The sequence below is a fragment of the Cyanistes caeruleus genome, chromosome 2 (genome assembly GCF_971803275.1).
Source record: "Cyanistes caeruleus chromosome 2, bCyaCae1.hap1.1, whole genome shotgun sequence".
Classification (NCBI taxonomy): Eukaryota; Metazoa; Chordata; class Aves; order Passeriformes; family Paridae; genus Cyanistes; species Cyanistes caeruleus.
In genome coordinates this window covers 77,639,061-77,652,578 of record NC_141702.1, presented here as the reverse complement: position 1 = coordinate 77,652,578, position 13,518 = coordinate 77,639,061, and the positions used below count along the sequence as shown (strand labels likewise).

Here is a 13,518-nt window from a genome sequence, read left to right as displayed (position 1 = left end):
GGTGTTTATATAAGGGATTTCTCCCATGAGGCTTCTCTCTATCTTGAACTCACAACTGCAAGTTTTCTCAGAGCCAGGACTCTGATAGCATCTCTACCCGTCTGTCTGTTTTCAGGAGGAAAAAGGAAGAATTCAGCTATCTTTCACAAGTCTACCACAAAATATCATTAAGAAACGGATGGAGTGAATACACAGGTGAACACGAAATGGTCATATAGGCTCCAATTTTGTAGGAAATTCTAGTGAAAATAACATGGACATGAGAGGATGCAGTACTGCAGTGACTATCAGAGATATTTTGTGTGCTTGAAAACCCCAGCTCAAAGCTTTTCCCATAAGAGAAAACAGATCTGATGATTTATTTCAAGGTTTTCAATGCTGTGTGCACAACAGCAGATGTGCAATGTGCTCCCAAAACAGTGCTTTTGTCTTTGTCTTTTGGTGAGTCCATAGAACTACCACCATCAGCAGTTGATTAACTGTGCTCTTTAATACAGATTTCATAGTTTTTCACCTCAGAGCAGAAAATTTTTATTTCAGCCCTACTACAAAAGCCTGTGCTGGCAAATGCCAAGTCTAATATTTTAGTTTTCACAATTGCACACCCATTCATAATTGTGTAGGTAATTATCCAATCAAATACAAAGTATGCACTATTAGTTTTTTAAGAACGATGTTCTTCAGTGCAGTCTAGTGAAACAACTTCTAGCACTTCTTGTATATATTTGGATGGTAAAGGCAAAGCCATAAAGAGTCCTAGGCCAGCCAGGATATAGCAATGCCTATATTAAAGCCAGTGAAGTAAAATTCTAGCGTGTATCCTTTGATGCTCTGCCTCAGTGATGCAATACAAATGTACATTTTAATGGTGCTTTTATAGTACTTGAACTCTTGGCTGTATTGAAATGCAATTTTTCAATCTGGATGTTTTTGGAACTTGTTGAGAGTTTAATATGCATGGTTTTTATAGATCCCAGAGAGACCTCCCACAAACTTTTCTTTTACCCACTCACAGAAAATCCTCCCTTGTTTGGGTGCTAAGGAACCCTTGTGAATTAGTCACAGGCAGTGAGGTAAGAAGTGGTGTTTGAGCTAGCTGTCTATATTTTAATTAAATGAGAACTCCGGTTCTCACTAGACAGATTCTTGGGTTTAGACTTCTTCTCCTTAGAGTAGAGTCTGAACTGCTGGAAATTTCCTGGCTTCTTTTAAATGACTTGTATTTTTGTGAGAGCATCCCATGCAATTTTTAAGAACTGCTGGGGAAATAAACTGCTTACAGTATCTAGAACTTTTCAATCATCCATTTCCAGAGACTTGGGGAGTTATTAGTAGCATCAGTTCCCATGTGGGGAACTTGAGGCACAGAAGATTGAAGAGCCTTGCCCCAGACCATCCAGAAAGGAAGAAACAGAACTAGAGTTAGGGGCTCGTGCTTCTACCTTGTGCCGCATCCATTCAGACACATGCTTCAGCCATCAGGAGAGGAAACATGTCGTGTGCTAGCAGTGAATAGCAGAGATTTTGACCTTCAGAAATGGCAACCACTTCACCTCTGTGGTTCATAAACCACAACATATAACCTAAACAGAGTGTCTGAAGAGTAGAAAGATTGGAACCTTCTGAAATGCAGACAGCTTGCACCAGTGGGCTGGCAAGGAGAAGTTTATGTGTCTGCCTCTATTTGGAGGAGGCATGCATTCATGGCTGAGTCCATCTTCATGTGATTTTTTTTTCTCTCCCTCAATGAAAAAATACTTTTGAGGGTACAGAATGTGGTTTTACTGTTTTCTTCAGTGTTCAGCTGTGACGGTGGCTTTCATGAGAGAATGAATAGACTGAATTACCCTTCCTTTCCTTCTGTGCAGACACCTCATATTCCTCTAGATACTGTCTGGTCTCATATTTTACTAGATGAGCCATCTCGTCATCTTAATCATAATCTAAATAAGCTTGCTTTGTCCGTGTGCACCACAGTAGGAGGCTGGGCAGGACAGACCAAATTTTTAACTTCTGCCTTGGATTGTGATGTCTTACCTGTGTAAGCAGAGGTGGAAAAGTATTTGTGCTATTCTTCCTACATCCAATGCCTCAAATCACAGCTTTTCAGCAGCCGGAGGATGAACATAGCTCATAGGTTTTTTGCTTCTCTCACAGGCTTCCTCAGACAGAGAGGGAGGCAAAATAACAGCTTTACATAGTCTTCTGCAAAAAGGGAGGAACAGCAAGAAACTATAGTGGGGCATGGTGAGAAACTCCAGACAGAGAAACTCAGTGCTAATATATTTTTAAGTGATTCTTTCTTGCTTATGGCACCCATTATATAACACAGTCACAGCATAGGAACTGAAATGTGAACTCCAAACAAACAGTAGAGAAGGAGGAGATCTGTTTACATCTGTTTTAAAGGAGAGCACTGTAAACATAACACTGAAATCTTCTTGTGGAGTTTTCATAACAGCAGTGAAGGGTAAGCCTGTATAAGGAACGTTACCCAACAACAGCTCCTACTTAACAAGTCTCCAAGTCCTAAAGCTGTGTGCTATTGTTTTGTGCTGATAAACCATCCTATGTATGTACTCAATTCTTTTTTTTCCACTAAAAACCCAAACTGTGGGCCAGGGGAGATCAAGATGAGGTTTTCATTTTATTCAGAGCTCTGGAATCCAGCCCACTGGAACTTGTATTTTTTGAAGCTCTAATAATTAACATGCCCGCATTCCTTAAACTGCAGCACTCACCGAAGTGTGCTTCCTGCAGAGCCAAATGAGGGCAAGGACATTGTCAGAGCAGCAGGCAGAAAAGCATGGCAACCCTTCCTGGAAGGATTCTGGCTGGTGTGGGGCTGACTGAAGAAGAAGAGGAGTCACCTGAACTGGGAGTGGCCAGAAGGCTCCTGGCCCCTTTACAAATACAGGAGGTACGTGTGATGTGGCTCTCTTTAGTCCTCTTTTTTTAACTTATCTAAGAAATAGTCTCTTTCTCACCCCAGGGCTGTGCTTACCGTAGACATGCTTGGTGTTAATCCAAATCTGGAAGCAGATTTAAGAGATTTCTCTTGATCCCCCAAAAAAGCTGTGATTTCTAACAACTGTTGTGAGGATACGACTTCTTTTCCCAGACCACTTCCTCCCTCATGGGAAAGGAGGACACGTGAGGCCCTAATAGTGACCTAACAAAGACTGTCCTCTGAATCAGCTCCTGGATAAGCAGAAATCACCTGGAAATTGTAAAAGAAAGGAGTGTCAGTAGGTGATGCTTCACACACATTATGTGGCGAAAAGAATCCTCCTCTGAAGTGCCAAGGAATCCATTTGGCCTTTCAATATGGCACAGTCATTGCTGACTTTGATTCACATGTGATGTCTTGGGGTCTGTAGTGTGACCATGACACACAGTTTACCTCATTTAGAGTTTTCTCAAGCTATGATCTCAGAAAAGTTGTGAAGTCCACTCCCTGTCCCAAGGAAGGATCAGCTAAACCAACATCACTTTGTCATAGAGATCTGTCTCGTCTGTTCTTAAATACCACCCATAATGAGCTCTCCAGACAAACTCTCCAGTGTTTTGTTTTCTTTTTTGTTGGAGAACTCCTTTCCCCAGATTTCTCGTACTGCAAATGAAGCATATCGCTTCTTATCCTGTCTACACTGGACCTGGAAAATAGTTTGTTCCTCTCCTATTCTTTTTGCAGCCTTATACACCAAAGATTGTTCTCAAGCCTCTTCTCAGCCCTTTTCTCTAAACAACTTGTTATTATTCTGTTATTCTTTCCCTGTATGTCAGGTTTTCTGAACCTCAGATTAGTTTCCATCGCTCCCCTCAGGGCTATCTCCATTTGGCTCCGTCTGTGAAGTGCGGAGTCCAAGTGGGGCAGAGTACTTCAGCTGAGCTCTTTCCCATGCTGAGAAGGGAAAGCATCTAACCTTTCTATGTGTTTCACAGTCCTACCAGCATTTGCCATTCCAGCACTTAGGCCAACAGCTGTTCCCCACTTTGAGGGTGAAGCAGAAATCTCTAAACCATAAGCTGAGCTAAGCAGGTACTCAAACATCCTGTTTTGGATAGTGCTGGCTCCAGGTGGACTGGTGGCTGAATCCACAGAGGGATCTCACTTGGCTCCCCTTCTTTCTTTTCTGTCTGCTCAGAAAGGGTGGCAAGGTGTGGTTTGCCAAGGCAGGCTGCCAACAGCTGAAATTTCCTGTACAGCTGTAGAAATAAATAACTACTGAGCATGCCTGGTTCCCATCACACCCTTTCCCTGGCTCTGCTTTGCCCTTTCTGGCTGAAGCATCCTGCATTGCCATCTGCTAGTGGAGGGAGTCACCTAGGATTGCAGAGTACACTCCAAATCTCTTCCATCTCTCTTCTCATGCCCACTTTTTTTTTTTTTTTTTTTTTTTTTTTTTTTTTGAAGTACACAGGTGAGATCTGTGGGATGTTTGGTGCTGCATGGCTCGTGCTCACCTCTCTTGATATGCTGGACTTTTTCCAGCATGACCTGCACAGAATCACAAAAGCAGTGGCTTGGCTACATGTGTGGGGCTTCACAATGCCAGAGATGGCTTTTCCTGTGTCATGTTAACTAATTAAAAACATAAGGAAGGTGATGGAACAATCAATGCTTTGACTGTCCATGCTCTAGATGCTATTAGAGACTTTAGTTTCATAGCAATTGATTGAAAATATCCAGTGACTGATGATGCAAACATGCCATGATTTACTCTCACCATGGCCTTCATTAAGGTACCCAATGTCAATCTGTGGTACCATGCACAGTCTTTGAAAAGCAGCTTTTATAACTATTCTTTGCTGTAATGAAAACCAGAATTCTTTCAGGAACTGAACAGTAAAATTCTTAAGCATTTGTTTTTCTAGCTAAACTTCCAGGACAAAATATTTAAGGCATATAGTGCAACTGGTTTTCACCTGAGAGATGGGATGGATGATGTCAGGATATAAAATATACATTATTCTTTGTACGTACAATTTTGTATTATGTAAGTAAATGTATTTTTAAAAATACAGTGGGAAATCTTTCGGTCAAAACAAATATTATGTTCTCTGTGTTTACAGAATCTAAGGATCTGCTCTTTCTGCCTTTTTATTTTAAATCTCTGTGGCTTGAACTTGATTTTCTAAGTTTCCATAAGACTGTCCAAATTGGTTTGCTCTTAGAGCCATATTTTAAAATTTATTTTCAATTTCTCTTGCAGTCTATCTAGTATTTATCTGTTCCAGGAAAAATCTTGACAGAGAGACTGGGTCATTTTTCAATTCAGTGTGTTTCTAGTGGCTTTTTAGTTCTTATAGATAGAGCATAATTGTATGTTGTTTAGCTTGCAGATGAGAACTTCACTTACAAGAAAAAAGGTAGAGACACAGAATTCCAACAGCAAACCAAAGCAATAACAATGCAATGAAATAATGCAAATATAATTGTGATGAACTTTCTGCATGAGATTTTATGGCTCATGTGATTAGCCGTCCAGCTATTTTTAGGAGCCAGGGATGGAGACCAGTGGTGGGACCTGCTGGTAGAACGTGACACAGAGATAATGGCTTCTGGGTTGAAGTGCCTCACAGTAGCAGAACTCCAGGTCCTCTCCTTAATACATGGGGGAAAGGGAATGGCAGCAGTGGTTCTCAGGAGGCAGGGGCAATATTTCCTATGGAATTAGCAGGCAGTCTGGATGGCAGATGCAGGCAGCCATTTGGTGTGCAGCAGGTTGGGACTACACAAACATTTTTGTCTTAAAATTTTTAAAAAAAATACATGAGTCACTCTACAGAAAACAGTTTTGTGGGCAGCAATGTTATCGAAGTCCAATACACAGCTTTCTGTCTTGTGGGTAAATCTTGTCTCATCTACAGTGCAAATGCCAATGAAACCTGTCCCAGATCTAGGATTCCCACAATGATTTGCATTCACTGACATCTTGAACTGTTGTAATTTTCCAGTGGAGCTTCTCCTTGTTTCACTTTAACAATCTTGAGGAACTGAATACATTTGACATCTCTGTTCCTCTTAAAAGGCAGTTGAAGTTGGCTGTGTCCATAGCAGTTATTAGGGGAAGACACATATCATGATTACACTTTTTCAGTATCTAGGCCAAGAATAATAACAATACGAGTTTGCTGGGTAAAATCACATCAGGATGTTTTTAGATACAAACTCTCTAGGTTTGGCAAGATCTTGTTTGGAAAATAAATTATGCATTTTAGGAGTCTGATGTAAAGTCAACTGTCTGCAGATTCCTTCATAGGACAGATCTTTGCCTTCTGCTCTTCTCTGTATGAAGGACGGGTGATGAAAAAAGATACGCATTTACTTGTTTAGATTATAGGAAGTCAAAGGGAAATTTGTTGAGATGATTTATCTACTTTTAACACTATAACATTCTGTTATATACAGAATATTATATGTCCCATGTCAGAGGGAACTGATTCACTATTTTTAAAATTAACTACAGGATTCAACCTTTTCAATATTGAGTAAATCCTTAACACAGTAAGCAGTGCCTGCAGACATGTTTAGCACATGCTTCACTTGAAGTATCTCTTAGTTGCTGAAATAAGTCACCTGAATATCTTTGTAAAAATATACTTTGTTCTGCCTTTCAAAACAAAAGAACAAAATTTAAGTTAAGCAATAGTCAGAAATTCTTTGTACTATCTTACAGTGAATGCAAAGTACCCAGGGTTGCATCCAAAGTAGACAAAAACATGTAGTAGTTTAAGCAGATCTTTTGAGCAAAGTTTGGGTTTTTTAATTTCATGTCCTTACCTTGCCCTCCCCCTCCCCAAGATCACCCTCCCCCCGCACCCCAGGGCGGGGGAAAAAAAAAGTCAGGAAAATAAAATGTGCAGCAAACACTAAAAAACAGGAGCATGTTTTCAAAATTACAAAATTTTAATAGTCTGAAAACAATAGGTTGGAGAACTCCTCCAAAAAACTTGCTGGCACTCTGGTCACAGGTCAAAGAACTGGTAGATTTTAAAGCCAGAAGAGTTTATAAATATTTGTCTCTTTCAGCTTTCCTTATAGGACAAACTGCAGTATTTTCACCCTGCCGTTCTTGGTTTGTGCCTAGAATGGTTGAGCCAGGTGTGAAAAAATTCAGTACTGACAAAAACTTGAAGTAAATGCTTTATTTCCTCACAGTAGAAATTTGCATGCTTCACCATTTGAACTTATATAATTTATTTTTGTAGCCACAGAATCTTGTTATGCCATTATGTCCAGCATTAAAGCATCTGTCCTTGTAATGTGAACACCAGTACCTCACTGAGGTGAGGACATCAGCTCAGCAAAGTGAGATTAACACCAAAATGTGTGTCACAAGCTCAGAGGTTATCAACCTTTTCCAAAAACTGAAGCACCTCATGAAGCCCAGAAGTGGGGGATCTGTTGAGTTACCAGCAGCAGAGGTGAAAGATCAAGTTTTAGAACCAATTACTTGGTTTCCCGTGTGCCTCTCCTTAATAAGTCTATGAGAGACTGATTTAACACAGCCACCACACTGACACATAAGATCTACATCTAAGGAGAGAGAAAAGAGTAGTTCAACTGTTTGTATCTTCTTTCCAGAGCTGGGAGAGCTGACAGAGACTGAGTGTGTCTGATCACTTCTATTACCAGACACATGACCTGTCGTTTTTTGCTGGGATTACAAAGGTAACTAACGTGATTCTGTATCTTACGTGGTTGAAAATATGTTTTGAAAAATATGCTTGGTATCTCTCATCTCCTTTCTAGCATACAGAGTTAGCATAAATATGAAGTCTTAGGTAAGCAACAAATTTTGGTGAAAATTCTCCATCTAGAAAGAGGGAAAAGGCAGAAAAGTATTCAAGAAATAGTTATATTGACATTTTGATTTTGAAGCTCAGGATATCAGAGGACATCAATGATCTTCAAATACTGAAATGAAAAACTTTGGGCACACAGAATTCATTAATATTTTCTTTGTGAAGCCTCCAATTGATAGGTCTTTAGTACTTGGCCATTTTAATTTACATGGTGTGCTTGTTGGGGCTGTCCTGTGCAGGGCCAAGAGTTGGACTTGATGAATCTTTGTGGATCTCTTTCAACTCAGAAGATTCTGTGATTCTGTAATTTGTACTGTTTTTATTATAAACAGGAATGTAAGGTACTTTTCAGATGGAAAAGCAGAATCTGTACCCTAAAGGCATAGTTTCACAGACTTTCACCAAACATTAGCAGAGTTGTTGCTGAGTTTCTCTGAAGGTTAACATTTACTAGTAAATGTTTCAGTGTTTGCTGAATCCTGCTGTCTTCCATGTTCAGGTGAGTTCATCCCATGAACTTCACCACATTAGTAGAAATGTTCAAAAGACAGAATATTCAAATTATATGCATCCTTTACCCTCCTCTCATTCTTCCATCAAGCTCCAAGTACACATATTCCTTTTCCTTTGTCTTAAATACTCTCATGAAAAACAGTTAGTCTTTACTGAATAATTGCTGTTTGTTTGGGGTTTTTCATAGATGTAATGCTTTATAGTATTTCCTCCTTGAGAACAATTTGGGGAGATACTTCTACAGAATAATTCAGATACAAGTTTTTGTAACAATAAGGATAGATGGTTGGCTTTGATGGATAAGCATTCCTGTCTGGTAACGCATGCAAAACTTACTGGGAACTTAGAACTTCAGGTTCACCCCATGAAGGGCATAGGTGTTCAAACTGGAACTACCAAAATACAAAGCCACAAAGCCTGCACTTTGCTCCACCTGGTCCTGTAGTCATCAAGTTCATCTCTTTTTGAAGTGTCTGGATTTCTATTCTGCACACCTCTGGCTGGAGCCTCAGAAGCACTCACTTTTCTGACAATGCCCTCAGAAGGGCCCCAGTGCAGTCACAAGCTGAGCACCTTTAACGCGAAGCCAGTTGGATCAGGCCAGCGTAAACATGGATTCGACTCCCTCAAATAGTGCTTACTGGGACCATGTGCCACTTCTCACATTAAGCTGAGGGCACCCACCCTATATATGCATATATGTATATGTATATATGCATATGTCTGTTGTTTATTGAAAAGAAGCTACAAATGACCTCTGGCACAGATACCAAGACCAGAACTCTCCTCCCAAATGACTGCCCTGACCACTTAGACCCAGGTAGGCTCTGTCCTGCACTTACTGTATATGACTTGACTTTTCTCTAACCTGAGAAAAAGCCTGAGCTTTCTGGGAGGCAGGATGGCTGCAGGAAGCCATGGGACACATGGCTCTGAAGAGACCAGATCAAGTCATGCTGGGCTTGATAGCTGTCCTAACAGGCGTGTAGGGCAGCTCCGGTCACTGCCCAGGCTTCGGCAGTGACTCCCAGGACATGTCAGCTGGGGTAGCTTGCTGTCCAGGGTCTAAATCTGGTGAGGTGGGCAGCAGCTTTTCCTGCAGCCATCAAGCATTCCATTCAAAAAAGGAAAGATCAAATGGTGCAGTTTCATCATTTGTAGGGAAGTAGGGAAGAAAGGGAATGTAATGAAAAATGGGGAAATTAGAGTCTTGTTGCATGTGTGGGTCAGTCTTCTTGTTTGTTTTCAACCACTTAATTAGAAAAGAACACATTAAAATTGGTCAATGATTCTAAGACAATGTATTCTTCTATTTTCAGGGGAAGTTTGGAAAAGTTCAGGTGACAAGGAAAATTTGAGTTATGCCCATGTGGGTGCGACTGAAATCAGAGGGTTTTGCATCCTACAAGGTAAGTTAACACACACAGCTTAGTGCATCATTTCTCTAGTGCAGATGGGGCCATTTGTGTGTGTGTTTGCCATGTCACTTGCTTTTCACTAGTTTTGGTTTTCAACAGTTTTGGTTTAACCCATCTACTGACAGCTATAGTATCCACTATCCTGGAGCAGGAAAACAGAATGCTTTTCAGTTTACTGAATCTGTCTCCTCTTGTACACATTACTGCTTGCTTTGATGGTCCTTTGGTGCAGCAGCAGTCATGTCAATAAAAATGAGGAAAGCATCAAAATTCCCTACTGCAGGCAGAGACTTGCACACAATAACTAAACTGGATTTGTCCAAACTTCTGCCTTTTCATTCTTTCTCAGATGTTTTGTGGGGAAGTTGTTTGTGTTCCGACAAGCAAACTATTGTTTGTTTGTTTGTTTGTTTTTAAAGCGTTAGGTATTTTTAAAAGTTCATTTTTTATGCTCCAATGACTACCCAAATTGCTACTATCCATTAGTATTTGCCTGGAGGATTAGGACTAACATTTAGAATAAAGTGCCTGGAGTGTCTCTTTGATTATTACAGAACTACCACATGAAGTATTATTTGGTGGCAATTTTATGATGTGCCTAAGTGGAATGAAATGACAATTCTATTAAAAAAGGAATGCACCCAAGGATAGTGCAATGGGACCCTGATACAAATGTTTTGCAATAGGACACATTCTCATGAAGTGATTTAGTGTCTCAGCTGGGACTTAACTCCCAAGGAGAATTCCAGAATTGTCACTTACTGACACTGGTTTATTTTCAGTGGAGAATGCTGACTTCTCAGAAAAGGAAGAGGGGCAAGAACCATCTCATTTGTTTTCTCCCTGTGTTTGGTGGGTCAGGGCAAAGCTATTTGGGGGCAATTGTGCTGCATTCCTTGTCAGATACTCATTCCTCAAGTGCTGAGCAGGGAACTTTAGTGCTTTCACTTGGGCTAGTTAAAAATAATAAATTGTATCAGAGGCTAGGAGATGCATTTTATATGTCTCTTGTAAATCTTGCAGTCAAAAATCTCCATGAGCTGTGCAAATGTGCTGCAATCCTGTTAACATCTGGCAAGCAACAAACGGGAAAAAAACCAGTTTAAAAAAAATCTTTAGCATAATATTGCAAGGCAAGTTTTTAATTAGCTGGGGGGTTTTTTCCCCCTGTATTTTGTATAGGCCTGAAGTGATCAGCAATTTCTTTGTCAGAAAATCTGCTGCTTCCATTAACAGTTGTGGTTACAGTGTAACTCCAGCTACCAGACTGTTGTGTTTGAAATGAATTGTCATTGCTGCATTTCTGAAAACAGCTCTTGAGACTGATGGGAGTGGTGCAAGCTTGCAGGATCACGTGGGTACAAGCCTGCAGTCAGCATGTGCCAGCAGGTGATGTAAAGATGAATGACTCCTTGAATTTCATGTGACAAGGAATGTAAATCAGGTAAGTCACAGGCAGAAACACTCATTTCTGGAGAGCTATGTCAAAACAGGAAACCATTTCAGTTCTAATTAATGAAATGAGAAAAGCCACCATTATTTTCCCAGAGGAGGATGTTTTTTAAATGATAAAGCATGTGCTATGGCTGCTGTCCTTGTATGTAAGTGTGTCCATCTATACACACACCTAAGCACAGAGGAAACTGATCCATTTCTTGTGTTTTTAACTCATGCCTAAGAAAAAGACAAATTCTAGTTTATAAACCAGACATATTTCTTTATTATAAATCCAAGTTAGAGTTAAAACATACTTTGAAATTTTTCACTGTTTGTGTCTTTTTGAGAAAAGATGTCCACGCTTCACACTCAGCAAATTTAGGTATCATTTAAGTGCCCTTTCTCATATGATAGAAAAGGCTTTCCAGGTGAATTTTCCATTGTATCTCAGGAGCACTGAAGATTGTCAGTACCTATTTTACTGACATAAGTATTTTACTTAGATATGTGTTTGTCTGCCTGGTACCCAGATGTTGCATCACGCAACAACGTGGCCTGAGAGCGGCCGGCACTTCTTCAGCCCAGAGCGCACAACTGAATCTCTAGGCAGACGATTAAGACAGGGGACAGGTCTTTGTATGGTGCTCCAGGAAGGGTTTATTTACTGAAGAGGGTCCAGGGACAAAGACAAAACTGGGTGGAGGATCCAGGATTATATGTGGATAAGAGGGGGTGGATCAGAGGTCATGATTCAATGGGAATAGGTAAAAGTGGTGCAGAGGCGGGGTTAGGGACAGGAACAATCGACAGAGAAACAGAGGTGGAGTACTGCACCAAACCAGGGTCAATAGGAATCAGGGGAAGGGAGAACATTCTGGGGATTAACCATAAAGGGCAAATGGGGGCAGAACAGGGATTACATCAATTTGTAGAACCAATAGAACATCGAACCTTGAGAACTATTTACACGTGTCTGCAAAGGTCCAAGGGAGGTACTTCTCACTGCAACCTAGAGTGGTGTGTCTCCTTTCCTGCCTCGGTCCTTCCAGAGCTGAGGCATCTGTATAACCAGCCCTGGGGCCTCCACACCCAGAACTGGTTGAATTAATGTAATGAATTAATGATTTAATTAATTAGTGAATTAATGTTTAACTTTAAACCCAGCATGAGCATAGCAGGGCTCAGGCTGGACACTTCTTGCGTGCCATGCACACCCCTGTGTGAGGTAACACACGGACTCCAGCAGGAGTTGCTGGCTGGGATGTGCAGGTTATGGCAATCCTAACTCATTGTATCAGTGTGTAAAGCCTGTGACAGTTTCTCTTTATACAGCAGTACTTTCTCATGATTTTAAAAGAATTTACTGACAACGTGGAGATCAGTTAATAGCATTTAAAAGTAATGAGCTTGCTAAAAGTGATGGGATAGATGTTCCTTGCATTGTCAGTTGAAAGGGGTCCATGGAAGAGGATGATTTTGGTTTCCCCATCTGCATTGTCTTCCCTTCCCAGCCCTGCACACAGTCTCTTGCTGCACAGGGATGGCAGAACTGGTGATTGTAGGGGTGTGTGCAGAGAAGTTTGGGCAGAAGGGCAAAAAAAGAAGGGGTGGAGATCGAAAGATAGTGAGCATTTTTTCCACTGCCTACAATCCTCCATGAGACAGCGTTTTGAGAGGATCCCAGCTCCTTGAAGATATTTGACTTCTCTAAAGGCTGCTGAGAAAGAAAGGGAGAAATAGAGAAGACCTACGTATCTCTACCAAATGGAATGTCTGACCCTGATGTGGTGGGAATGTCTCAATTTTGAATCTCCCTTAGGCAGCTTCAAAATACTGGAAACTCCAGTTGAGGGGCATTAGGGTTTATGGCTTTTGGGTTTTGGAGCAGGTAAGCTCCAAACTAAACTCCAACTAAGTAAGCCACTTGGGTATGAGATCCTTCTTCCTTGAAGGTGAACATGTAACTAAACACTGATGAATCAGGAGCTGAATTATCATAACATTTGTCAGTGATGTTCTTGTTTCACTGGAATGGAATGTGGTGTGACCAGTTTGATGAATATTGTCATACACTGAGTGACTGAGGGACTGGAACTGCTTAAAGTCCAAAGAGTCAACTGCAGAGCTTAAAGTAGCAAAATGCAACAGAAGTATTTGGGAGCTGAAGTTGTTGGAAGAAAGCACTCTCCAGTTTGTCTGTGCTTAGGCAATTTCTTCTTTCTTTTCCCTCACCATCTTCAAGGTTCTGCTGTGATAACTGTGCGGCATCACCGTCCTTCACTGTGCACTGCCTCTGCAGAGCCTTCTGAGCATCGAGATCAGGCAGGTGTATCTGTGT

The 13,518-nt window shown here is 40.9% G+C and overlaps 2 long non-coding RNA genes across 2 annotated transcripts in view; one reads left to right on the top strand and one right to left on the bottom strand.

Annotated features, from left to right (window-relative positions):
• Nucleotides 1-2,760: 2,760 nt before the first annotated feature.
• Nucleotides 2,761-13,518, top strand: part of LOC111926967 (uncharacterized) — a 24,254-nt gene continuing 13,496 nt past the window's right edge. Inside the window, exons 1-4 of the long non-coding RNA XR_002863307.2 lie at nucleotides 2,761-2,920; nucleotides 7,592-7,678; nucleotides 9,645-9,734; nucleotides 11,057-11,187. This is a non-coding gene — a long non-coding RNA (uncharacterized LOC111926967). The remainder of the gene's footprint in view (nucleotides 2,921-7,591; nucleotides 7,679-9,644; nucleotides 9,735-11,056; nucleotides 11,188-13,518) is intronic.
• The window catches only part of LOC111926966 (uncharacterized), a 25,061-nt gene continuing 22,982 nt past the window's right edge, over nucleotides 11,440-13,518 (bottom strand). Inside the window, exon 2 of the long non-coding RNA XR_002863305.2 lies at nucleotides 11,440-13,512. This is a non-coding gene — a long non-coding RNA (uncharacterized LOC111926966). The remainder of the gene's footprint in view (nucleotides 13,513-13,518) is intronic.